Raw genomic sequence first — 25,479 nt, forward strand, 5'->3', positions numbered from 1 at the left:
TGGCGCTCCTGCTTCTAAGCAGACTATTGCTCGCTGGATCTGTAACACGATTCGCTGCCTAGTAAATCGTCTTCTAAGACTAAAACGATTTTTTTTTAAATACATTTTTAATTTATGTTGCTTACTAAGAGGAAAGGAGTAATATGCCACAGTATCCCTATTGATGTGCCACATCATAATACCTAGGGTTGCCACCTCATGCATCATCGATTCCTGGAGATTCTCTCTCTCTCTCTCTCTCTCTCTCTCTCTCTCTCTCTCCCCCCCCCCTCCCCGACACCAAGTAATGTTCATGTAAATAAATTCTGTGATAAATTATTGGATCTCACTGAACAGCAAATATTGGATTTTAGCATAAATAAACCATCCGCAGAGCTGTACATCATGCCCACCAGAGACACTGCAGGTGACCGGTCCCTGCTATAGTGCTGGACATGTACAAAGCCATGCATCATGCCACAAATAACAGTAATTATGACTATACAGCTCAATGTCCTGGAAACAGCCCTATGCAACCACTGACATACACTAATAACTGCAATAAAAAGAACTAGATATAATGCATTGAAGTTTCAGATCAACAGAATACATGAATAATAATAATGATGATGATGTCACGAGGGAACACATGACATAATGGTGTGACATCCTAGCAAGGTAACATACTACCAGTAATTCAGTGTACTGTGCTTACCCAGAGTCCCCACTGCAACTGCTGCTGCAATCCACATCCACACTGGTACCAGACAATCCAACACCAGAGTGTACTGGCCAGTCCGGGAGGATCCAGCTCACCCTGCTGTCACTGCTGGCTGGCTACTAGTCTGCTCTCACTCTCCCCCACACTACCAGCCCCAGCAGCCGGAAGCTAATTCCAGCTCACAGCTCTCCGAGCCACCGTCCGCCGCCAGTCCGCCTTGCTGCCACTCGTCTTGACATCTCCCTAGGCTCTCCCCTGCTTCCCTTCACTCACGTGACACGTCACGGCCGTCCACGTCCCCTATGTGCATGCTGTATGCTCCGCCCCCAGCAGTCCCACTGGTTTGTGGGCTGGTGGAGGCGGAGTCCCCTTATTCTGGGAGAATCCCGGAGAGAGGAAAAGCCTCCTGGAGGGTTGCTACCAAATCCTGGAGAATCCAAGAAATCGGGGAGATGTGGCAACCCTAGTAATACCCTGTTTGATAATATGCCACACTGTCATGCCCAAGCTGATATGCTACACAGGCCCCCTTCAGTCATATAACTTTCCTCAGCGCGCCACTCATGTCCTAAAATGACAGGGCAGGGCCTCATTGGAGTATGTGCCGGACAGTCCAGGGTCCCCCTTACATTACTTAAATCGGTGCCTGAGTCCTTCATCTGGAGCTGCCCTACTGCCTGCCGGTGCTCTGTCCGATCATGTGCAGCTGCAGTGGGGCCTGCTAGCATAATCGTTGCTAAACTACCTCCGGAGTCCTGGATGGGTTTGTGGCCAGACTCCAACGGGGGTGCAGTTTGGCCACTCATTTTGTTAGAGCTATCATTCTCCTTACTCTGGTATTAAAGTGTAACAGGGAGCTTCAGTTCTGGTGATTGAACATTTTAAACCTTTACATTTAATATAAGCAGTTTAAATATAGTTACTTTTAGTTTATATTAATATCTATTAAAGTTGTGATATTCGAGCTATAAAGTATAATCAGCTGTAGTAGTTTTTTTTCCATTACAGATTTTCTATAGGAAATTTTTATGCGACATTCTTCAGACTCTAATCTTAAATAGATTTACTTGAGTATCTCGTGAAACCATGTTGGGTGGAAACGTCTAATTTGTCAGTACTTGGCTGCTAATGCTGAACAAATCTATATCTTCTTAAGATACTGTATGAGTCACTTGTGCGTTTGTCTAATATAAATGACCTTTTTGCAGAAGGCAGTAGCAATTGGGAAAAGTACTCCCCCCCCCCCCCCCCTTCCCAATATGGATAGCACGTATGAATAGAAAATAATCTTTATACATTGCCTGTTTGCCCGCGGTCATTTAAAATACTCCTGTTAGAATGCTTTGCAATCTTAGAAGCCTTGCAGCCTCTGGGGTTTGTAATGGACATATTCAACACTACTTCTGTGGGTTTTGCTACAGTGAAGCTGTTGACTATGGGGGGATGTAATAGGCTACGAGTTTATAACAGAGCAGATTCCGTGACTTATTGTGTGTTTTTTATCTTTTATTGCTCCAAATCTTGCTGTAAAATCTTTGAAAAGGTGTCACTTATACAAACTCGTAGCTATTACATTCTGCCCATAGTACAGATGAAAAGCGCAATGGAATTTGCTGCGCTATATCAGAAAATGTTATTAAAGAGCCAAAAGGTAAAACTCACCCGTAATACTGCTTTTAGTTGCTTTGCTAAAACAATACGTAGCCTTTTTATATTTCGATCTGAAAATTACAATGTAATTCAGCCTGTTTCATAGTCACCCAAATAAGACATTCACGCAACTCTCAGCTGCAGCAACTATAAACAATGTTTTGTCTGTGAGTCAAAGGAAGAATGAAGCAGCTGGGATAACAGGGGAGTAGGTTACATGAAACCCCCCCCCCCCCCCCTCCCCCAGACACACAATTTAGTAGCGGGCAGTTTTGATAACCTCACTATAACTGATTTGTTGCTTACTTTACTCTAAATGTATAAAGGGGAGGCAGACATTATATTCCTAATAAGCAATCGATTAAAAATGTGACTTATTCCGATTTGTCTTTCTAATGTTTTGAAGTTAACAGGTTTGGCAAGATGTTTCTATTTATTGCGCTTCACTGCCTACTGTAGTGATCCATTGCACTTGGCCTCAAATACGGATGTATCCAGTCCCTTCTGAACACTGAAACAGGACGACTGCTTAAGCAGCAGAAGATTCCTTAAACTAAACCTCCTTTTAAAATTATTATTTTTGTTCTAGTGAACTAAATATTAGTGTTTTGTTAGTTCATTTTCAAACCCTTGGCTTATTAGATGTCTGTGTTTCTTGATGTGCTGACCATTCCATGGCTGTAACAAAGTGGTTCTGTGTCCGCTGAACACATGTTAAGAACAGGTGGACTGTGACTATATAGATGTTTTCTACAGTAATACTGCATGGTCTAAAAGGTTACTGCTGTTCTAAAACCGTAGTAAAAGTGTAGTAAAGGTTTCATACGTGATCACATGCTATTGAATATTTTATTAACCATGATGGGTAATATCGTTTATATAGCGCCAATCCTATTACGCAGACCTGAACAGAGACCACATCTTTCTTTATTTCCCTCTCCTTTTACAATATGGGCATTTGATTATATTTGCTAGTTTTAGGACCTCATGTTAAATCCAACATTTATCATTATTATAATGTTTTAATTCTTTAAGACCTATTGCTATTGAAGCTGGTAGAACACCAGGTAAGGAGGTTGTGGATGTGAACAGCCCTTCTGCCTACCTGCAGTGGCTTATACTGCTGTGTTTATCCACAAACATCCCAGGTGGCAAGGTTAGGGAAAAAGTCACTTTAGGAAATTGCTAGTTATGTGTATAAAATAACAGTGCAATATATAACTGGTTTTGAGAATACGATAACACTTTCAGCTTTTTGTGTTGAGAAATGCAGCAGAGGTTTCATTTGAGTAACTCTTACAGTATATCTGAGCATGTTACAACTTACTACGGACTTTAGGGTTAATTATGGGGGAGGGGGGTGGGGTGCTGGGATGTAACTACATTAGCTTATGCCCCAGTGGCTTCTTGCACCTTGGCTGGTTTACCCTTCTCCCTTAATCCGGCCCTGTTCTTTGGTAATGTGCATATCCGGGTATTGTGCGTATGTCTGAAAGCACAGCGCAGAGAACTGATTTGACCACCTTAGACTTAAATGCTTGCATGACTAAAGCTATGAACACACTATACAATTATTGGACCGATTTCGCCAGTAATCGGCCTGTTTTGTATAGTGTGTATTTTTTTTTTTTGTGATTCTCCAATTTAAACCAGAGGAATCACTGTCACAAACACGCTTCTTCGATTATCAGACTGGTCTGCCTCAATACCCCAAAAGTCTGCTGTGTGTGGGATTAATAACCTCACCAGGTGTCCGACGCTTTCCTCCTGGTAGGCGAACATACACAAATTTAGTGCTATTATCTCATGTATACCTGCTGCGTTTTTACACCAAGACTAAAGCAAAGAAACTTTGAAAAAAAGATAAAACAATTGCTTCTTTTCCAAAGATATTCTGAAATGGCCTGGACAGATTTGTTTGTACCCCTTTTAGAAAAGAAAATAGTTTTGGTTATAATGATATTTCAAGCTAGTTGCTTTCATGAACTATATGCATCACACATGTCTTCAATATTCCAATCGGTCATTCATCATCCTATTTAACTAGAGAAAGGTAGTTACTCTGCTGTTTGGTATCAACTTTAAAGTCCATGGAGCTGTAGCCAACCTTCCTGAATGTGGCTGCAAATTAGGAAAATTTACCTAAATTAGATAGAAGGGTAGTGAGAATGGTAGAAACAAAAAACAGGCAAAAACTTCCAAAGAGATGATAGCTGTGTTCCAAGGTCATGATACAGGTATGTCCGTGTCGGATTGCACCATCTGACTCTTTTAGAGCAACAGTGGGCTCCATGGAAGAAGACCCAAGAGACTTTGGGCTAAGTTTACTAAGGTGGGAGTTTATTTTTCTAGAACTGGTGATGTTGCCTATAGGTAACCAGATTCTAACTACTATCTACTTCTAGTTGCAGCTAGATAAATGTTAAGTAAAATCTGCTTGCTACGAGCAACATCAACAGTTCTAAAAAAAACTCCCACCTTAGCAAATTTACTCCTTCATGTTTAAAAAAATAAAATAAAAAATAAGTTGTACTGGAACATACTAAAATTCATATTGTCACAATGCGTCTGGGAGTATGTCCTGTGGACAGATGAGTCAAAACTAGATTAGTTTTGTCACGTCACATCGGCTTTATGTCCATAGTAGATAAAATTAAGTTTTCAAAGAAAAGAAAGCCATACCTACTGTGTAACATGGAGGAGACTGTTATTTTTTGGGGGGCTTCTTTGCTGCGTCTAACATGGGGTGCCTTGAATTTGTGTAAGGCACAATGAAATTTCAAGGTTCTTAAAGCTTTCTGGAGTGAAACCTACTGTCCAGTGTCAGAAAGCTCTGTCTCAGTCGCAGATCTTGTTCTTCAACAGAATAATGACCCAAACAACTTAGCTAAAAATGCCCAAGAATGTATAAGTACAAAATATTGGACTGTTCTGAAGTGGCCATCTATGAGCCCTGATCTGAATCCTATCGAACATCTATGGAAAGAGCTGATGCATGTAGGTTGGTTTTGCCATGTAAATGATTGCCGCTTTAAAAATATGGGCAGACTTGCACAAAGTCCCACACCTCCGGCTGCTCATAGGCTATTACATTTTGGCTGTAGTCTGGAGAAGGCACCCATCAGACCAGGTACAGAAGCCTCATTGGGGTAAATTTACTAATTCTTCTAAAAGAGAGACTTGGTGATGTTGTTCATAGCAACCAATCAGATGCTGTCTATCACTTCTCTATTTCCTTTTAGAAAATGATAGACAGCATCTGATTGGTTGCCATGGGCAACTTCACCAGTTCTCTGTTTTAGAAGCTTTAGTAAATTTACCCCAGTGAGAGCTACAAAAATAGCTTGATTGCAGTGTTTTTTTTTTCCTCTGAAGGCTGTGCAACAAAATATAAGGATATGGGTCCCATTAGGGAAGCCAATCCCGGGCCATTTTTTCAATCCCGGGTATCGGGATTGAAAAATGGCCAATCCCGGGATACCCGGATTGGCTTTTAACTATTATGCCGCCCACCACGCCCCGCCCCGCCCCACACACAACTCACCATATACCAAGGGCGGGCGGGTGGGGAACATCCTCCGCTCTCTCCTGGCTGCGTGTGACGGTGTAGCATGACCTCTCATGGGGAGCTGGAAGAAGGATTCCGTGCAGCGTCTGAGCGTTCTGTGGACTCTCAATGCTGATCCCTCAATCCCCGAGATTGGAGCCGGACATTTTTTGCCCTAAATCCCGGGATCCCGCCGGGATTGACCACCATAGGTTCCATTATTTTTGTCCATGCTTCTTTTTTTCATTTGTTGTATTTAAAATACAGGTTGAGTATCCCTTATCCAAAATTCAAAATGCCACATTTTTGGGTCCCCTACTGAGAGAGAGAGAGAGAGATTATAATATACAATGTATGTGTCATTATCTCAGCAGGGGACCGAAAAATGTGATTTTGGATAAGGGTTACTCAACCTGTATTCTGCTGAATCAAATGCAAAGCCCAATTCTTATTAAACATGGAAAACAGATGCCAATTAGTTTTGTCAAGTTCAGAAAACAATACGGATTTCTCTCACTGTGGAAGGGCACCAACAATTTTTGACCATGCCTGTATTGGGTGTTACGATATTCAGCAGAGCTGGCTGATTAACGTTCTTGATTGAAAGAAATGTCTCGCATGAACTATTGCAGCGAGCAGGATCTTAAGATGGGCATTGTGGTTGACTAAACTGTTATTCCGCGACACATTATAATGGGACAATGGGGGTCATTCCGAGTTGTTCGCTCGTTATTTTTTTCTCGCAACGGAGCGATTAGTCGCTAATGCGCATGCGCAATGTCCGCAGTGCGACTGCGCCAAGTAAATTTGCTATGCAGTTAGGTATTTTACTCACGGCATTACAAGGTTTTTTTCTTCGTTCTGGTGATCGTAATGTGATTGACAGGAAGTGGGTGTTTCTGGGTGGAAACAGGCCGTTTTATGGGAGTGTGTGAAAACACGCTGCCGTTTCTGGGAAAAACGCGGGAGTGGCTGGAGAAACGGAGGAGTGTCTGGGCGAACGCTGGGTGTGTTTGTGACGTCAAACCAGGAACGACAAGCACTGAACTGATCGCACTGGAAGAGTAAGTCTCGAGCTACTCAGAAACTGCACAGAGAAGTCTTTTAGCAATATTGCGAATCTTTCGGTCGCAATTTTGATAAGCTAAGATTCACTCCCAGTAGGCGGAGGCTTAGCGTGTGCAAAGCTGCTAAAAGCAGCTTGCGAGCGAACAACTCTGAATGAGGGCCAATGTTGTGTAAACTCTACCACTCGCAGGAAGTAGATGCCTCAGTAACTAGCTTTATTATAATATTCAAAATAGTATTGGAGAAAAGGATTACAAGGTTTTGATGTGACTTTTGCATTCATTAATGTACTTGGCTGACTCACTATTTACACAACTGCTACTACGTGTTTCCAACAGGCAGTTTTGCACACCCGCTATGTTAGAGGACAGCTCCTTTCCATTCATGTATCATGTCATAGAGTAATGATTCATGACACTATAGTTAGATGGATTAACATAAAATGGAGGGTGCTGAAGGTTTAATGATTACCTTTCATTACGGTGACAAACTCCTTTTTGGGAGCTGTAACCAAACACCTGAATTCCTTGTCCACGTAATGTGGGTGTGAAAGTACGAAAGCAAATAGTTGTGCGTTTTGCTCCAGTATTTTATAGTACACGGCTGGTATGTCACAGGGCAGTCACATTTCACCTACGTGCATGAGTATAAGTAAAAGGTAAAATATCCATATCCAAACATGTTCATTAGTAATTAAGGTGTCTATTTACTAAGCCTTGGATGGTGATAAAGTACCAGCCAATCAGCTCCTAACTGTTATTTTTCAAGGACAGCCTGTGGCATGGCAGATAGGAGCGGATTGGCTGGTACTTTATCTCCATCGACTTTATCTCCATCCAAGGCTTAATAAATAGACCCCTAAATGTGGAAAAATAGTTTTGACCAACCTGCCCTATGTGAATGGTTGGCCTTCTTTTAGTATCCTGTTCCTCAAATGAAGGACCCAATTTACAAAGCAGGTTATAGGCCCTACACACTGGCCGATCTGCCGCCGAGCTGCCTGACGGCGGATACGGGTGACCCGGCAGCGGGGGGGCAGTGACGGGGGGGAGTGAAGTTTCTTGGTTTCCACAGCTACCGCGGGTAAGTCTTCTTTTTTGCCTTTTGTTCCCCCACAGCAAAAGAAAACGCCTCAGTACCAGAGGCAGTCCTTTCGGTCTCATAAATTCAGAAAGGGGCGTGGATCGTCTTTCCTCGCCAGAGGTAGAGGAAAAGAACACCAGCTACTGCTAGTTCCCAGGAGCAAAAATCCTCTCCGGCTTCTGCCAAATCCACCGCATGACGCTGGGGCTTCCCTGCTGGAGTCCGGCACCGGTGGGGGCACGTCTTCGGCTATTCAGCCAGGTCTGGGTTCAGTCGGACCGGGATCCTTGGGTGCTAGAAATTGTGACCCAAGGGTACAAACTGGAGTTCGAAGATGTGCCTCCACACCGATTTTTCAAATCGGCCTTACCAGCTTCTCTTCCTGAGAGAACAATAGTTTCAGCATCAATACAAAAGCTGTGTCAACAGCAAGTGACTATCATGGTTCCCCGGTTACAACAGGGGAAGGGGTTTTATTCAACTCTTTTCGTGGTCCCGAAGCCGGACGGCTCGGTCAGACCAATTCTAAACCTAAAATCCCTAAACCTGTATTTGAGAAGATTCAAATTCAAGATGGAATCTCTCCGGGCGGTGATCTCCAGTCTGGACGGGGGGGAGTTTATGGTCTCACTGGACATAAAGGATGCATCCCTTCATGTCCTCATATACCCTCCACATCAGGCGTTCCTGAGATTCGCTGTACAGGATTGTCATTACCAATTTCAGACGTTGCCGTTTGGGCTTTCCACGGGCCCGAGGATTTTCACCAGGGTAATGGCAGAAATGATGGTGCTCCTACGCAAGCAGGGGGTCACAATTATCCCATACTTGCACGATCTCCTGATAAAAGCGAGATCAAGAGAACAATTACTGACAAATGTGGAGCTCTCTCTGAGGGTGCTACAACAACACGGCTGGCTTCTAAATTTGCAGAAGTCGCAGTTGGTTCCGACAACTCGGCTGTCGTTCTTAGGCATGATTCTGGATACGGAAAGACAGGGGGTTTTTCTTCCAGTGGAAAAAGCTCAGGAAATCCAGACCATGGTCAAGGATCCGATAAAACCAAAAAGAGTATCGATTCATCAATGCACTTGAGTGTTGGGAAAGATGGTGGCGACCTATGAGGCCATTCCGTTTGGCAGGTTTCATGCAAGAGCTTTTCAGTGAGACCTACTGAACAAGTGGTCAGGGTCCCATCTCCAAATGCATCGGTTGATATGCCTGTCCCCCAGGGCCAGGATCTCTCTCCTGTGGTGGCTCCAGGGGGCTCACCTTCTAGAGGGTCGCAGGTTCGGAATTCAGGATTGAGATCTCTTGACCACGGACGCGAGCCTCCGAGGATGGGGAGCGGTCACACAGGGAATAAACTTTCAGGGAATATGTTCAAGCCAGGAGGCTTGTCTGCACATAAATGTGCTGGAATTAAGGGCCATATACAACGGCCTGAGACAGGCGGAGCACCTTCTTCGCAACCTACCGGTTCTGATCCAGTCAGACAATGTCACAGCCGTGGCACATGTAAACCGACAAGGCGGAACAAGGAGCAGAGCAGCAATGGCAGAGACCACCAGGATTCTTCGCTGGGTGGAAAATCACATGAGCGCTCTGTCAGCAGTATTCATTCCAGGAGTGGACAACTGGGAAGCAGACTTCCTCAGCAGACACGATCTCCATCCAGGAGAGTGGGGACTTCATCAAGAGGTCTTTGCAGAAGTGACAAGTTGCTGGGGACTCCCTCAAATAGACATGATGGCGTCACGCCTCAACAAGAAGCTTCGGACGTATTGTTCAAGGTCAAGGGACCCTCAGGCGATAGCGGTGGATGCGCTGGTAACACCATGGGTGTATCAGGCGGTCTATGTGTTCCCTCCACTTCCGCTCATCTCGAAAATATTGAGAATAATAAGAAGAACAGAGGTTCAGACGATACTCATTGTTCCAGATTGGCCTCGAAGGGCCTGGTATCCAGATCTTCAGGAAATGCTCACGGAAGATCCTTGGCCTCTTCCTCTCAGAGAGGACCTGTTACAATAGGGGCCGTGTGTGTTCCAGGACTTACCGCGATTACGTTTGACGGCATGGCGGTTGAACGCCAGATCCTAGCTAGGAAAGGTATTCCAGGGGAAGTCATCCCTACTCTACTTAAAGCTAGGAAGGAGGTAACGGTGAAGCACTATCACCGTATCTGGAGGAAGTATGTGTCTTGGTGTGAATTCAAGTGCAGACTTTTGTGAAGGGAGTACTGCACATCCAACCTCCTTTTGTGCCCCCAGTGGCACCGTGGGACCTTAACGTGGTGTTACAGTTCCTTAAATCTCATTGGTTTGAACCTCTTCAAACTGTTGACTTGAAATTTCTCACTTGGAAAGTGGTCATGTTATTGGCCTTGGCTTCAGCAAGGCGGGTATCAGAATTGGCGGCCTTGTCTCACAAGAGCCCCTATCTGATTTCGCATGTAGATAGAGCAGAATTGAGAACTTGTCCGAGCAGCTACTTGGTCGGGGTCAAACACTTTTGCAAAGTTCTACAAGTTTGATACCCTGGCTGATGAGGACCTCATGTTTGCTCAATCGGTGCTGCAGTCTCATCCGCACTCTCCTGCCCGGTCTGGAGCTTTGGTATAAACCCCATGGTCCTTACGGAGTCCCCAGCATCCTCTAGGACGTAAGAGAAAATATGATTTTAAACCTACCGGTAAATCTTTTTCTCCTAGTCCGTAGAGGATGCTGGGCGCCCGTCCCAGTGCGGACTGAAATCAGCAATAATTGTACATAGTTATTGATAAGGTACACACAGGTTGTGTTGCTGTTGAAATCAGGTTGTTGCTATTTTCTGTTGTTCATACTGTTAACTGGTTTACTTCTATACCATACCATGTTGTACGGTGTTTTTGTGGTGTGAGCTGGTATGTGTCCCACCCTTGATTAACAAAATCCTTTTCCTCGAAATGTCCGTCTCCTCTGGGCACAGTTCCTATAACTGGAGTCTGGAGGAGGGGCATAGAGGGAAGAGCCAGTTCACGCCCATTAAAGGTCTTAAAGTGCCCATGTCTCCTGCGGAGCATGTCTATATCCCATGGTCCTTACGGAGTCCCCAGCATCCTCTACGGACTAGGAGAAAAAGATTTACCGGTAGGTTTAAAATCTTATTTTTTTTTGGGAGGGGGGGGTGTTTTGTCACTTTTCTGCCACAAACAAGCCCCATATTGTACCACGTCCCCTGCTTTGGGCAAGGTGCCTTGCTCCAATACTGCTGCTCTCGGCATAGATTACTATTGCCAATCTTAGTCCATGTGGATTGTAGAGTATGAAAAAGTAGATTTAAAAAAAAACAACACACAACCCCACCCCAAAAAAAAAAAAAATACTTGTGCGACCATTGTCATATCGACCTTCTTTTTTTTTTTTTTTTTTAATCTGTCAACCTAATGCATGTCTACCATTAGTGGTCGACCTATAGACTGTGGACCTTTTTAGTGTAGATCTATAGACTGGTTGCCCTCTGTTTGTATGTCTGCTTAGTTACAGCTAACCATAGAGCCATTTGTAGCCTATCCAAAGTCTCTCTGCTCCCCTTTCCTGTCTGACTCTTTCCTATCAAGTTATCCAAATCCAATGTTTTCTAGTCCAACTGTAGGGGTTTTCGAGTGAGAGAGGGAGTTTTACCAGGTATGTTCTTTCCTGGATTACAGCTGTGTCCTCATACACCTATCCTATCCTTTTTTTTTTTATTAATGCCTTACGGCACGAGATGCCTGACGCTATCCCCGTGGTGTGCACTTTCTTCAGTTTTGCATTTTAGTTCCCATATAGTGTACTTATTAGGTGTGTGTGCGGTTAATTTTTTTTTTCTTCTTTAAGGAATTGGTAAAAAAAAAAGTTGCTTACTGATGTGTGGCACAGGATACTCGTATCAGACCTGTCTTATGTCTATTTACTCTCCATTGTGCTTGGTTTTTTCCTCCATTTTCCCTCTTAGTACTAGCTACTGCAGATTAGTGTGTTCTTAGTACTAGGTACTGCAGATTAGTGTGGCGTGGCTAAATCGCGAATTCCGTTGCGCACTAAACAGGGCTATTTTATTTGAGGATAGCTGTAAGTGGAACACCCCGTCCAATCGCCTTCCACTTTCCCTTTAGACAAACCTATGAATCACTCCTGATTTCTGCACGTACAGACGTTTAGTACACTACATATTTTGTGGCACTTTTTGTACAAATATAGATTGTTTACAGGAAGGTAGGAATTTCTATTGCCCTTGATAATGTTCCTTTTGGTTTACTATTTAAAAAAACAAACAAAAAAAAAAGGTTCATGGGTGAAGTTATAAATGCTGGGTGAAGTTATAAATGGTAATGCATCTATTCTAGGCACAAATACAGTCGGTCATAGAAGGTATTTCCGCAAAGGCTAATCTCTACTGTGGCATAAGAAGGGACACTCCCTAAATGTGAGATCTCAGAATAGAAGACTTTAAGCTCTACATCAAGGAAATCATTCTTTTTTGTGTCAGTGTTTTAGAAACCACAAAACCTACCAGGTCAGGGTGATGATCTGGACCGTAGTGATGTTTTGTGTTTCAGCAGATAGGACAGAGCCACTGTGGTAATCTAGCTCAATGGGGACTGTGGGGGACATTTACTAAGCAGTGATAAGAGTGGAGAAGTTGCCCCATCAACTAATCGGCAGCTCTCTATAATTTTATAGTATGCAAATTATAGATGTTACTTCAGTGCTGATTGGTTGCCATGGGCACTTATCCACTGGCTCACTTCTCCGCTCTTATCACTGCTTAATAAATGTCCCCCTGTGTTGGCTATTCTGTGATCAAAAGTCTTGTTTGTTTTGCAAGGTAGTTCTGACGTAACCTGGAGGTATGTTTTGCATGTAGGATGGACTTTTGAACAGCTAGGGGTAGAGCAGAGGGTATTGTATGGAAGTGCTGTGGTTGCCATTTTGGTTCAGGGTGTGGGTCACTATTTTTACAAGTTGCGACACAGGTTACAGAAGGTGAGTGGATGGTTCCTCAGTGTATCGGATTTATAAGGGTGTGTGTATTTCATGGTGAACGCTCAAAATAACACACTGCAGTGTAACCAGTCACAAAGATATTGCTATATTTTATTTATCAGCATCTCAATTATTTACTGTACAAATTAACGTAATCTTCCTCTTTCTTCGTAAAATCGCACAGTGCATACACACTGAGCGATTTTCACCAAGCCCAGCGAATTTCACCGGGGTGAACCACTTTCAACAGTAGGACACTGTGGAGAGTGGTCCACTCGGCCGGTAAAACAGGACTGTGGTGGCCGGCGATGATGTGGGAGCGCGCATCAGCACTCACCACTCATCGCCTGGCCTTACACACTAGATGATTTTGAGCTCAAAGTAGCTCAAAATGCCAAAAGTGAGCTATTTCTAGCTCAAAATCGCCTGGTGTGTATGGGCCTTTAGACTGCCGAGTTTGACATATGACCAGTGCATGCTTTTTTTTTTAATTATCCAGTGACATTGCTTGAATGTGTAATTGAGGCATCTTTAACATAAGTTTCCTTGGGTCCTAAACACCTGCTGGAAGCGTCTGAAGTTTAGCCGCAATGTGTACTTGCTTTTATTAAGTAAACCGATCCATAGCGCACGAATGATGCAGCAGAACGGTTCTTTAAGATTCATGATCTATTATAAAGTTAGATTGATGTTTGCTATGAAGTTACCTGGATTCAAGCACATAACATAGAAGGGAATATCTCCAACATTTGTCTCTATAAGAAGCTCTCTGCTATAATTTTGTTGCAGGTAAGGTGTGGTTGGTCTACCCCTTTTACACTCGCACACCCGGGTCACATTCCCGGGACTGACCCCTTTCACACTGCACTAAGACCTGGGATCGACCGGGGACAGCCCCATTTGCACACTGATCCCGGGATATCCCTGCAAATTCATATATATGTCATTAGAAATGGCCTTGGGCTCAGAAAAGATGAAATCTTCTTTTCTGAGCCCAAGAAAGCTCCAATCCGAGGCCTTTTAACAGTCCCGGGATAGTGAATCCCGGGACGGGCCCTTTCACACTACACAGCTTCCCAGGACGGTCCCGGGACCAACCCTGGTCGAGACCTGGGTTGAAATCCCGGGATGCTCGTCCCGGGAAATTGACCCTGTACCCTTTCACACTGAGAAAACTCCCGGGATGATGCATGTTCACGTGCAAAATCCCGGGATTTTCATGCGAGTGTAATGCTGCTTTCACATCGCAAAACCTGCTTTTGAAATGGTATTTGAAACGGTTCTTAAAACGGGTCTGAGCAGTTAAACCCCTTTCACATCTCATGTTGTAACCAGTAAATTACCATTTCATTACCGTTTTGGTACCTTTCACACTGAACCCGTTTCACCCATAGAAAACAGTGGTTGTCATTATAAATGGACTTTTCTGGCCCACACATTATTAATAATTATTAATTAATTCATTATTAATAATTTGGATAGTCGTACGATGGAACCCAGCAGCTTGAAGCATTTTTGCTATGTTTTTATATATGAGGGTATCCTTGACTGTCCCAGTTATTTGGCAGCAGATTTCCTCATCCCCTCTGATCCTAAAGCAGCTCCCTCACCTCTTCATCACTCCAATTAGACATTTTATAATGGCTTTGCAGTCTAAACGTTTATAAAGCCACTCTCACATGTGTCTCCTGTGTTTTCCAAGCTGTTTCCTGGTTGTGGCTGCTGACATCACACATGGAGACAGCCTATGACCTGCTGGGGCTTGCAAATACCGTTTCAGACCCTTTCACACTGCACAGTGAAATGGGACTGAAACGGGTAGGACCCTTCTTTTTTACCGTTTCAAAATACAGGTATTTTGAAAACTGTAAATTGAAGGGGACCCTTTCACATCGCAGCTTGACCCGTTTAGGAAGCCAGTTAAAACGGCAAAATACCGGGTACAAGCTGCGGTGTGAAAGGGGTATAAAAGGGGTATTAGTCAGACAGGTTTGCTTAGGTGACTCCACTTATCTGAATGTGTCATTTTCCACGCACACCCATGTATAGCCCACACATATTGTGAAATGCCAGTTGCTGAATACAAGAACAGACTGTTTGACATTTACACATAAAGTGCTTTATTTGTCTGCACATTGGATGATTGCATTTTGTGGGTGAACCTATCATTGGCCTTTTTTTTCTTCAGTTTTTTAAATATCAGGAGACCTGTTGGATACATTGGGGTACAACTAAGTGGATTGTTGACAAAATGTTTGTGTAGAATAACAGTTTCATTGTTTAATTCTGAGTAATTAGGACATTGTGTGCCTGATTGAGAGGTAAAAGAAATGCGGAAGTTTGCAAATATTTATTATTATTATTATTATTATTATTATTTATTTATTTATTTATTTTATTCTGTGCAGGTGCACGGTGATTAGCGACAGTGGATGCAGTGAGGATTTATTTGCAAAGTGACTGACAGGCAGTGAGCATCTGTGGGAGTTAATAGGGGGTGGCTTCTGAGTCTATAACTGCATCTTTGTAAGCAGTTGTGTAAGCTCCAGCGGCTTACTTGTGATGGACATTCTGTACAACTATAGGACTATAGGACGCAATTGGTGGTTCAGAGACTGTCAGGGAGTGTCTCTGTACAAATACCTCTGGCTGCGGAATTAGCATATTTTTGCATCTGTTTTGTCCATAGTCGTCCTACTCACACTGATGCTATGCATGACTTTTTTTTTTGTTTTATATTAACACAGCCTGTATGCACTTACTCAGTTCAAAATGGCCAACTACATCATGTTAGTAACCAATATTCTCTGGCAGGGCTTAGGTTGGCATCTTAACGTGATGGCACTTCAACATGTTCTAATAACCTGTCACTGTGTAAGTAGTGACAGGCAGTGGCCTAGTAGCAGTGGGGTGCTGGAGACCGGTCCCTGTCCGTTCCGAGGGGTAAATTTTATTAAGATGGGAGTTCTATTTAAGATGGGATATTGCCCATAGCAACCAATCGTATTCCAGGTATTATCTTCTAGAAGGTGCTAGATAAATGAAAAGTAGAATCTGATTGCTATGGGCAACATCCCATCTTAAAAAGAACTCCCATCTTAGTAAATGTACCCCCATGAGTGCTCAGTGTACATATGAAGAAATTGATTTTTTTCCTGGTTTCAGTCCCGTCGCCTAATTTTGCTGTCGCCTGGCAGTGCCGTGTTAAGTCAGGAGAGGGCTGATAGAGCTGGGCAGTCACCGATCACTGATGGCATTACTTTGCAGGTGGCATGTCAGCATGCATTGGGTCACTATTACAAATTACCAATGGCTGCACAGTTGGTCTTGGTGAAGGGAGGAAAATAAACCAGCCAGGACACTAGTTGTCAACTATTAACCATAGCCAAGCGGTAAATCATTATTATTATTATTTTTTAATCGGCCTGACAGCTGTATAGGTTTTTGAGCACAACGCTAGTTTGATTTTGAGCAGCAATCGGTCTGCATACATATATTTAGAAAACAAACAAACAAACAAACCCTCCACAAGCCTCATAATAAAAAAGAATAACAGGACTATCTACAAATGATAGAAAATAATAAGATACTGTATAAGAATATTTTCCTTTTGTCATGATGCCTTTATGGGTCCCTCCCCCACCTCCTCACTGTAACTCTATTCTGCAGTAGAAGCTAGGGTCCAGTATCTAATATAGTAAGCTTGCAACCATTTTGCTTTGTGAAACCTGGAAGATTGGGGAAATTCAAATAGGATCACTGAATTATCTCTAGAAAACCTACAGAGCGATAATTGTTGTCTAGACTAGCACTTGTTATTACAGGGATACAGCAGCCTGATGACGGCTGGACGGTTTGAGTTGAAAGTGAATCATCTGCTGCCTTTCTAGAATAAACTGGCTCTCCCTACCATCATGTGAGTTGGAGGGCAGCGGGAAACCTGCCAAGGTTTTTTCATGCACAGTTGAGGGTCATTGTTATCATGGTTTTTCAAACTACTGTTCAGAGCCGGGCATAGGCAAACTAGGCAATTGCCTAGGGCATTTGGTATGCCTAGGGGCATCATCAGCTTCTGCTGATTAAAATGATATGCAGCATGCCTATATTCTGTATGTAGCATTTCATATGCAGATACAGCCACAGTCTCACACAGTATATAGGCATGCTGCATATCAGTTTAATCAGCAGAAGCTGCTTGTGCATCCTAGCCACATAGCAATGCAAATAAGATGAATTTCCATTAAAAAAAAGTGCCCGACGTTAGCATTGATGCAAGATTTGTGAGGACACATCTGTATCCAAGCAGAGGCAGAGGTCACAGTGTTAGTGGAAGTGTGAGTGCTGTGTGCATGTGAGTGGGTTGGTTGTGCAGTAGTGTTCAGAATATGTGTAAGGAGCATTATGTGTGTCATGTAAAAATGCATTAATAATGTGCAACATATGTGTAAAGGGCCACTATGTGTGTCATTATGTGTATAAGGGCATTAATAATGTGCGGCATATGTGTAACAGGGTACTACTGTATGTGTGTCATTATGTGTATAGGGGTACTAATAATGTGCAGCAAATGTGTAGGGGGCACTATAGGTGTCATTATGTGTATAAGGGCATTAATAATGTGCGGCATATGTGTAAGGGACATTATGACAACCTTTATTAATGCCCTTTTACACATAATGTCCCTTACACATATGAGACACATTAATGTCCTTATAAACATAATGCACCTTACACATTATGACAACCTTTATTAATGCCCTTTTACACATAATGTGTAAGGTGCATTATGTTTATAAGGACATTAATGTGTCTCATATGTGTAAGGGGCATTACTGTGTGGATTTGTGTATAAATGCATTACTAATGTGTGGCATTATGTGTATAAGGTGCTCTACTATGTGGCGTTGCAAATAGAAAGGGCACTACTGTGTCGTCTAATGTGACTAAAGAGCAATAAGGTTTGGTGTAATGTGAATAAGGAGCAATTCAGTGTGAATTAATGTGAATAAGGGGCTCTACTGTGAGGAGTAACGTTTATAAGGTAAAGTGATATTACTGTGGGATGTAATATGAATCATGGACACTATCGCAAGATAAAATGTGAATAAAGTTGCAGTACTATGTGGCATAATTGGAATTGGAGTTACAATTGTGTGGCCATGCCCCTTCCCAGCAAGAAGATGCCCCTTTTTGGGCTGTGCGTAAAATGTGCCAACTGTTCCTATTTAAAATATAGGGGGTACAAGCAGTGGCGTAAGTTCGCCACAGTCGCCCGGAGGCAAGATAAATATTGGTGCCCCCCTATTTCCCTATTTCCTATATTAAGATAAATATATGTGTGTATGTGTGCGTGTATGTGTATATATATATATATATATATATATATATATGTGTGTGCATACGGAGTGTTCTGAAAAAAATGTATATACTGCATTTATACATTTAATTGTCTTTTATTTTAAATCACACATTTCTTAGCAGTCATACCCAGGATTAGAACCCATGACCTGTTACACTAACAGCAAACACTTTACTGATGGTGTTATTTGCTCCTGTAGAGGAAGCATGAGAATTCTAACTATATGAATTTACGTGTAATTGTCAGAGAAGTATCTTCATATAGTTAAAATTCTCATACTTCCTATACAGGAGCAAACAGCTTCATCAGTAAGGAGTCTGCTTCCAGTGTAATAGGTTGTGGTTTCTAATTCTGGGTGTGACACTTGTAAAATGTGTATCTATAGTATAATAAAAAGGGTGTGATGTGTAAGGTGCAGGGACCAGTGAGGAAGTCGGCCACTGAAAAGACAGCGGCAGCTATCAATTAACTTAATTCAATGGTGTCACAGAATGGGAGGAGAGGTGCCCCCCTTCAGAGCAGGAGCCCGGCGGCAGATGACTCCGTTGCCTCCCAGAGTTCTGCCTCTGGGTACAAGGACTGCTATGGGTGAAGGGTGATGGTGCTGGGAAAGAGGTGCAAGGTCAGAGGCAGAACCAGCGGTGGTGCTAGGGGGCACCAGCCAAAATCTTGCCTAGGGCATCATATTGGTTAGGGCCGGCTCTGCTACTGTTTGTTCTGTACATGCCTTTGTCAGGGAAGACAACCACTGGTCAGCCGTGCTCTGTGAAAGGCCTGCACGCAATCAAAGCACCACTCCCTAGCTGCAATGCAAAGTTCATGTAAATCTGCCCAGGTACCAATATATGCTATGTGCCGCTCTCTAGGTTTGCTTTTTGTGCTGCATGTTTTACATAGAGATGTGCACTTGAAATTTTTCGGGTTATGTGTTTTGGTTTTGGGTTCGGTTCCGCGGCCATGTTTTGGGTTCGACCGCGTTTTGGCAAAACCTCACCGAATTTTTTTTGTCGGATTCGGGTGTGTTTTGGATTCGGGTGTTTTTTTCAAAAAACACTAAAAAACAGCTTAAATCATAGAATTTGGGGGTCATTTTGATCCCAAAGTATTATTAACCTCAAAAACCATAATTTCCACTCATTTTCAGTCTATTCTGAATACCTCACACCTCACAATATTATTTTTAGTCCTAAAATTTGCACCGAGGTCGCTGGATGACTAAGCTAAGCGACCCTAGTGGCCGACACAAACACTTGGGCCATCTAGGAGTGGCACTGCAGTGTCACGCAGGATGGCCCTTCCAAAAAACACTCCCCAAACAGCACATGACGCAAAGAAGAAAAAAAGAGGTGCAATGAGGTAGCTGTGTGAGTAAGATAAGCGACCCTAGTGGCCGACACAAACACCTGGCCCATCTAGGAGTGGCACTGCAGTGTCACGCAGGATGGCCCTTCCAAAAAACACTCCCCAAACAGCACATGACGCAAAGAAGAAAAAAAGAGGCGCAATGAGGTAGCTGTGTGAGTAAGATAAGCGACCCTAGTGGCCGACACAAACACCTGGCCCATCTAGGAGTGGCACTGCAGTGTCACGCAGGATGGCCCTTCCAAAAAACACTCCCCAAACAGCACATGACGCAAAGAAGAAAAAAAGAGGCGCAATGAGGTAGCTGTGTGAGTAAGCTAAGCGACCCTAGTGGCCGACACAAACACCTGGCCCATATAGGAGTGGCACTGCAGTGTCACGCAGGATGGCCCTTCCAAAAAACACTCCCCAAACAGCACATGACGCAAAGAAGAAAAAAAGAGGCGCAATGAGGTAGCTGTGTGAGTAAGATAAGCGACCCTAGTGGCCGACACAAACACCTGGCCCATCTAGGAGTGGCACTGCAGTGTCACGCAGGATGGCCCTTCCAAAAAACACTCCCCAAACAGCACATGACGCAAAGAAGAAAAAAAGAGGCGCAATGAGGTAGCTGTGTGAGTAAGCTAAGCGACCCTAGTGGCCGACACAAACACCTGGCCCATCTAGGAGTGGCACTGCAGTGTCACGCAGGATGTCCCTTCCAAAAAACACTCCCCAAACAGCACATGACGCAAATAAAAATGAAAGAAAAAAGAGGTGCAAGATGGAATTGTCATTGGGCCCTCCCACCCACCCTTATGTTGTATAAACAGGACATGCACACTTTAACCAACCCATCATTTCAGTGACAGGGTCTGCCACACGACTGTGACTGAAATGACGGGTTGGTTTGGACCCCCACCGAAAAAGAAGCAATTAATCTCTCCTTGCACAAACTGGCTCTACAGAGGCAAGATGTCCACCTCATCATCATCCTCCGATATATCACCGTGTACATCCCCCTCCTCACAGATTATCAATTCGTCCCCACTGGAATCCACCATCTCAGCTCCCTGTGTACTTTGTGGAGGCAATTGCTGCTGGTCAATGTCTCCACGGAGGAATTGATTATAATTCATTTTAATGAACATCATCTTCTCCACATTTTCTGGAAGTAACCTCGTACGCCGATTGCTGACAAGGTGAGCGGCGGCACTAAACACTCTTTCGGAGTACACACTTGTGGGAGGGCAACTTAGGTAGAATAAAGCCAGTTTGTGCAAGGGCCTCCAAATTGCCTCTTTTTCCTGCCAGTATAAGTACGGACTGTCTGACGTGCCTACTTGGATGCGGTCACTCATATAATCCTCCACCATTCTTTCAATGGGGAGAGAATCATATGCAGTGACAGTAGACGACATGTCCGTAATCGTTGTCAGGTCCTTCAGTCCGGACCAGATGTCAGCATCAGCAGTCGCTCCAGACTGCCCTGCATCACCGCCAGCGGGTGGGCTCGGAATTCTGAGCCTTTTCCTCGCACCCCCAGTTGCGGGAGAATGTGAAGGAGGAGATGTTGACAGGTCGCGTTCCGCTTGACTTGACAATTTTGTCACCAGCAGGTCTTTGAACCCCAGCAGACTTGTGTCTGCCGGAAAGAGAGATCCAAGGTAGGTTTTAAATCTAGGATCGAGCACGGTGGCCAAAATGTAGTGCTCTGATTTCAACAGATTGACCACCCGTGAATCCTTGTTAAGCGAATTAAGGGCTCCATCCACAAGTCCCACATGCCTAGCGGAATCGCTCCCTTTTAGCTCCTCCTTCAATGCCTCCAGCTTCTTCTGCAAAAGCCTGATGAGGGGAATGACCTGACTCAGGCTGGCAGTGTCTGAACTGACTTCACGTGTGGCAAGTTCAAAAGGTTGCAGAACCTTGCACAACGTTGAAATCATTCTCCACTGCACTTGAGACAGGTGCATTCCACCTCCTATATCGTGCTCAATTGTATAGGCTTGAATGGCCTTTTGCTGCTCCTCCAACCTCTGAAGCATATATAGGGTTGATTTCCACCTCGTTACCACTTCTTGCTTCAGATGATGGCAGGGCAGGTTCAGGCGTTTTTGGTGGTGCTCCAGTCTTCTGTACGTGGTGCCTGTACGCCGAAAGTGTCCCGCAATTCTTCTGGCCACCGACAGCATCTCTTGCACGCCCCTGTCGTTTTTTAAAAAATTCTGCACCACCAAATTCAAGGTATGTGCAAAACATGGGACGTGCTGGAATTTGCCCATATTTAATGCACACACAATATTGCTGGCGTTGTCCGATGCCACAAATCCACAGGAGAGTCCAATTGGGGTAAGCCATTCCGCGATGATCTTCCTCAGTTGCCGTAAGAGGTTTCCAGCTGTGTGCGTATTCTGGAAACCGGTGATACAAAGCGTAGCCTGCCTAGGAAAGAGTTGGCGTTTGCGAGATGCTGCTACTGGTGCCGCCGCTGCTGTTCTTGCGGCGGGAGTCCATACATCTACCCAGTGGGCTGTCACAGTCATATAGTCCTGACCCTGCCCTGCTCCACTTGTCCACATGTCCGTGGTTAAGTGGACATTGGGTACAACTGCATTTTTTAGGACACTGGTGAGTCTTTTTCTGACGTCCGTGTACATTCTCGGTATCGCCTGCCTAGAGAAGTGGAACCTAGATGGTATTTGGTAACGGGGGCACACTACCTCAAGAAATTGTCTAGTTCCCTGTGAACTAACGGCGGATACCGGACGCACGTCTAACACCAACATAGGATGCATCAGAGGAATCCCAGGCAGGAGAGGACTCGTCAGAATTGCCAGTGACATGGCCTGCAGGACTATTGGCATTCCTGGGGAAGGAGGAAATTGACACTGAGGGAGTTGGTGGGGTGGTTTGCGTGAGCTTGGTTACAAGAGGAAGGGATTTACTGGTCAGTGGACTGCTTCCGCCCAAAGTTTTTGAACTTGTCACTGACTTATTATGAATGCGCTGCAGGTGACGTATAAGGGAGGATGTTCCGAGGTGGTTAACGTCCTTACCCCTACTTATTACAGCTTTGCAAAGGCAACACACGGCTTGACAAATGTTGTCCGCATTTCTGTTGAAATACTTCCACACCGAAGAGCTGATTTTTTTGGTATTTTCACCAGGCATGTCAACGGCCCTATTCCTCCCACGGACAACAGGTGTCTCCCCGGGTGCCTGACTTAAACAAACCACCTCACCATCAGAATCCTCCTTGTCAATTTCCTCCCCAGCGCCAGCAACACCCATATCCTCCTCATCCTGGTGTACTTCAACACTGACATCTTCAATCTGACTATCAGGAACTGGACTGCGGGTGCTCCTTCCAGCACTTGCAGGGGGCGTGCAAATGGTGGAAGGCGCATGCTCTTCACGTCCAGTGTTGGGAAGGTCAGGCATCGCAACCGACACAATTGGACTCTCCTTGTGGATTTGGGATTTGGAAGAACGCACAGTTCTTTGCGGTGCTTTTGCCAGCTTGAGTCTTTTAATTTTTCTAGCGAGAGGCTGAGTGCTTCCATCCTCATGTGAAGCTGAACCACTAGCCATGAACATAGGCCAGGGCCTCAGCCGTTCCTTGCCACTCCGTGTGGTAAATGGCATATTGGCAAGTTTACGCTTCTCCGACGACAATTTTATTTTAGATTTTGGAGTCCTTTTTTTACTGATATTTGGTGTTTTGGATTTTACATGCTCTGTACTATGACATTGGGCATCGGCCTTGGCAGACGACGTTGCTGGCATTTCATCGTCTCGGCCATGACTAGTGGCAGCAGCTTCAGCACGAGGTGGAAGTGGATCTTGATCTTTCCCTAATTTTGGAACCTCAACATTTTTGTTCTCCATATTTTAATAGGCACAACTAAAAGGCACCTCAGGTAAACAATGGAGATGGATGGATACTAGTATACTTATGGATGGACCAGCGACTGCCGACACAGAGGTAGCTACAGCCGTGGACTACCGTACTGTGTCTGCTGCTAATATAGACTGGATGATGAGATGAAATTAATATATATGTATATATATAATATCACTAGTACTGCAGCCGGACAGGTATATATATTTATTATGTAATGACTGATGACGGACCTGCTGGACACTGTCAGCTCAGCAGCACCGCAGACTGCTACAGTAAGCTACTATAGTAGTATGTATCAAGAAGAAAGAAAAAAAAAAAAACACGGGTAGGTGGTATACATATACAATTATATATATATTATATACAATTATATATATATATATTAAACTGGTGGTGATTAATTAAACTGGTGGTCAGGTCACTGGTCACACTATCAGCAACTTGCAAGTAGTACTCCTAAGCAGACAATCACAATATATACTGGTGGTCAGTGTGGTCACAATGGCAGTGTGGCACTCTGGCAACAGAGTGCCAGCAAAAGTGTGCACTGTACGTTAAAATATGTACTCCTGCTCTCAGACTCTAACTGCTCCCCACTGTCTCCCCCACAAGTCAGATATACAGTCACACTATCACTTCAGCAAGTAGTAGTACTCCTCCTAATGCTCCCCAAAATTACTAAAGTAAATAATACTGTGTCTCTCTCTACTCTAGTAGTCTCACTCTCTATAAACGGAGAGGACGCCAGCCACGTCCTCTCCCTATCAATCTCAATGCACGTGTGAAAATGGCGGCGACGCGCGGCTCCTTATATAGAATCCGAGTCTCGCGATAGAATCCGAGCCTCGCGAGAATCCGACAGCGGGATGATGACGTTCGGGCGCGCTCGGGTTAACCGAGCAAGGCGGGAAGATCCGAGTCGCTCGGACCCGTGTAAAAAAAACTGAAGTTCGGGCGGGTTCGGTTTCCGAGGAACCGAACCCGCTCATCTCTAGTTTTACATTCTGTAGTTATGCGCTGTCTTTTGAAGTAGCTACAAGTATACCACGTGAGGAAAATATTGTAACTTTCTCTTAATTAAGCTAGTGATGAGCGGGTTCGGTTTCTCGGAAACCGAACCCCCCCGAACTTCACGCTTTTTACACGGGTCCGAGGCAGACTCGGATCTTCCCGCCTTGCTCGGTTAACCCGAGCGCGCCCGAACGTCATCATCCCGCTGTCGGATTCTATCGCGAGGCTCGGATTCTATCGCGAGACTCGGATTCTATATAAGGAGCCGCGCGTCGCCGCCATTTTCACACGTGCATTGAGATTGATAGGGAGAGGACGTGGCTGGCGTCCTCTCCGTTTAGAGTAGACTAGAGAGTAGTAGAGACACTTGATTTACTAATTTTGGGGAGCATATTAGGAGTACTACTTGCTGATAGTGTGACCAGTGACCACCAGTTTAATTAATCCGTTCTCTGCCTGAAAAAAAACGATACACAGTGTGACACAGTCACATACCATATCTGTGCTCAGCCTCAGTCTGCTGCATCATCTATGTAATACTGTATATCTGACTGTGCTGAGTGCTCACTGCTCACACAGCTTAATTGTGGGGGAGACTGGGGAGCAGTTATAGCAGGAGTACATATTTTAACAGTGCACACTTTTGCTGCCAGAGTGCCACTGCCAGTGTGACTGACCAGTGACCTCTGACCACCAGTATATTGTGATTGTCTGCCTGAAAAAGTTAAACACTCGTCGTGTGGTGTTTTTATTCTATAAACGCATTCTGCTGACAGTGTCCAGCAGGTCCGTCATTATATAATA

The sequence above is a fragment of the Pseudophryne corroboree genome, chromosome 8 (genome assembly GCF_028390025.1).
Source record: "Pseudophryne corroboree isolate aPseCor3 chromosome 8, aPseCor3.hap2, whole genome shotgun sequence".
NCBI lineage: Eukaryota > Metazoa > Chordata > Amphibia > Anura > Myobatrachidae > Pseudophryne > Pseudophryne corroboree.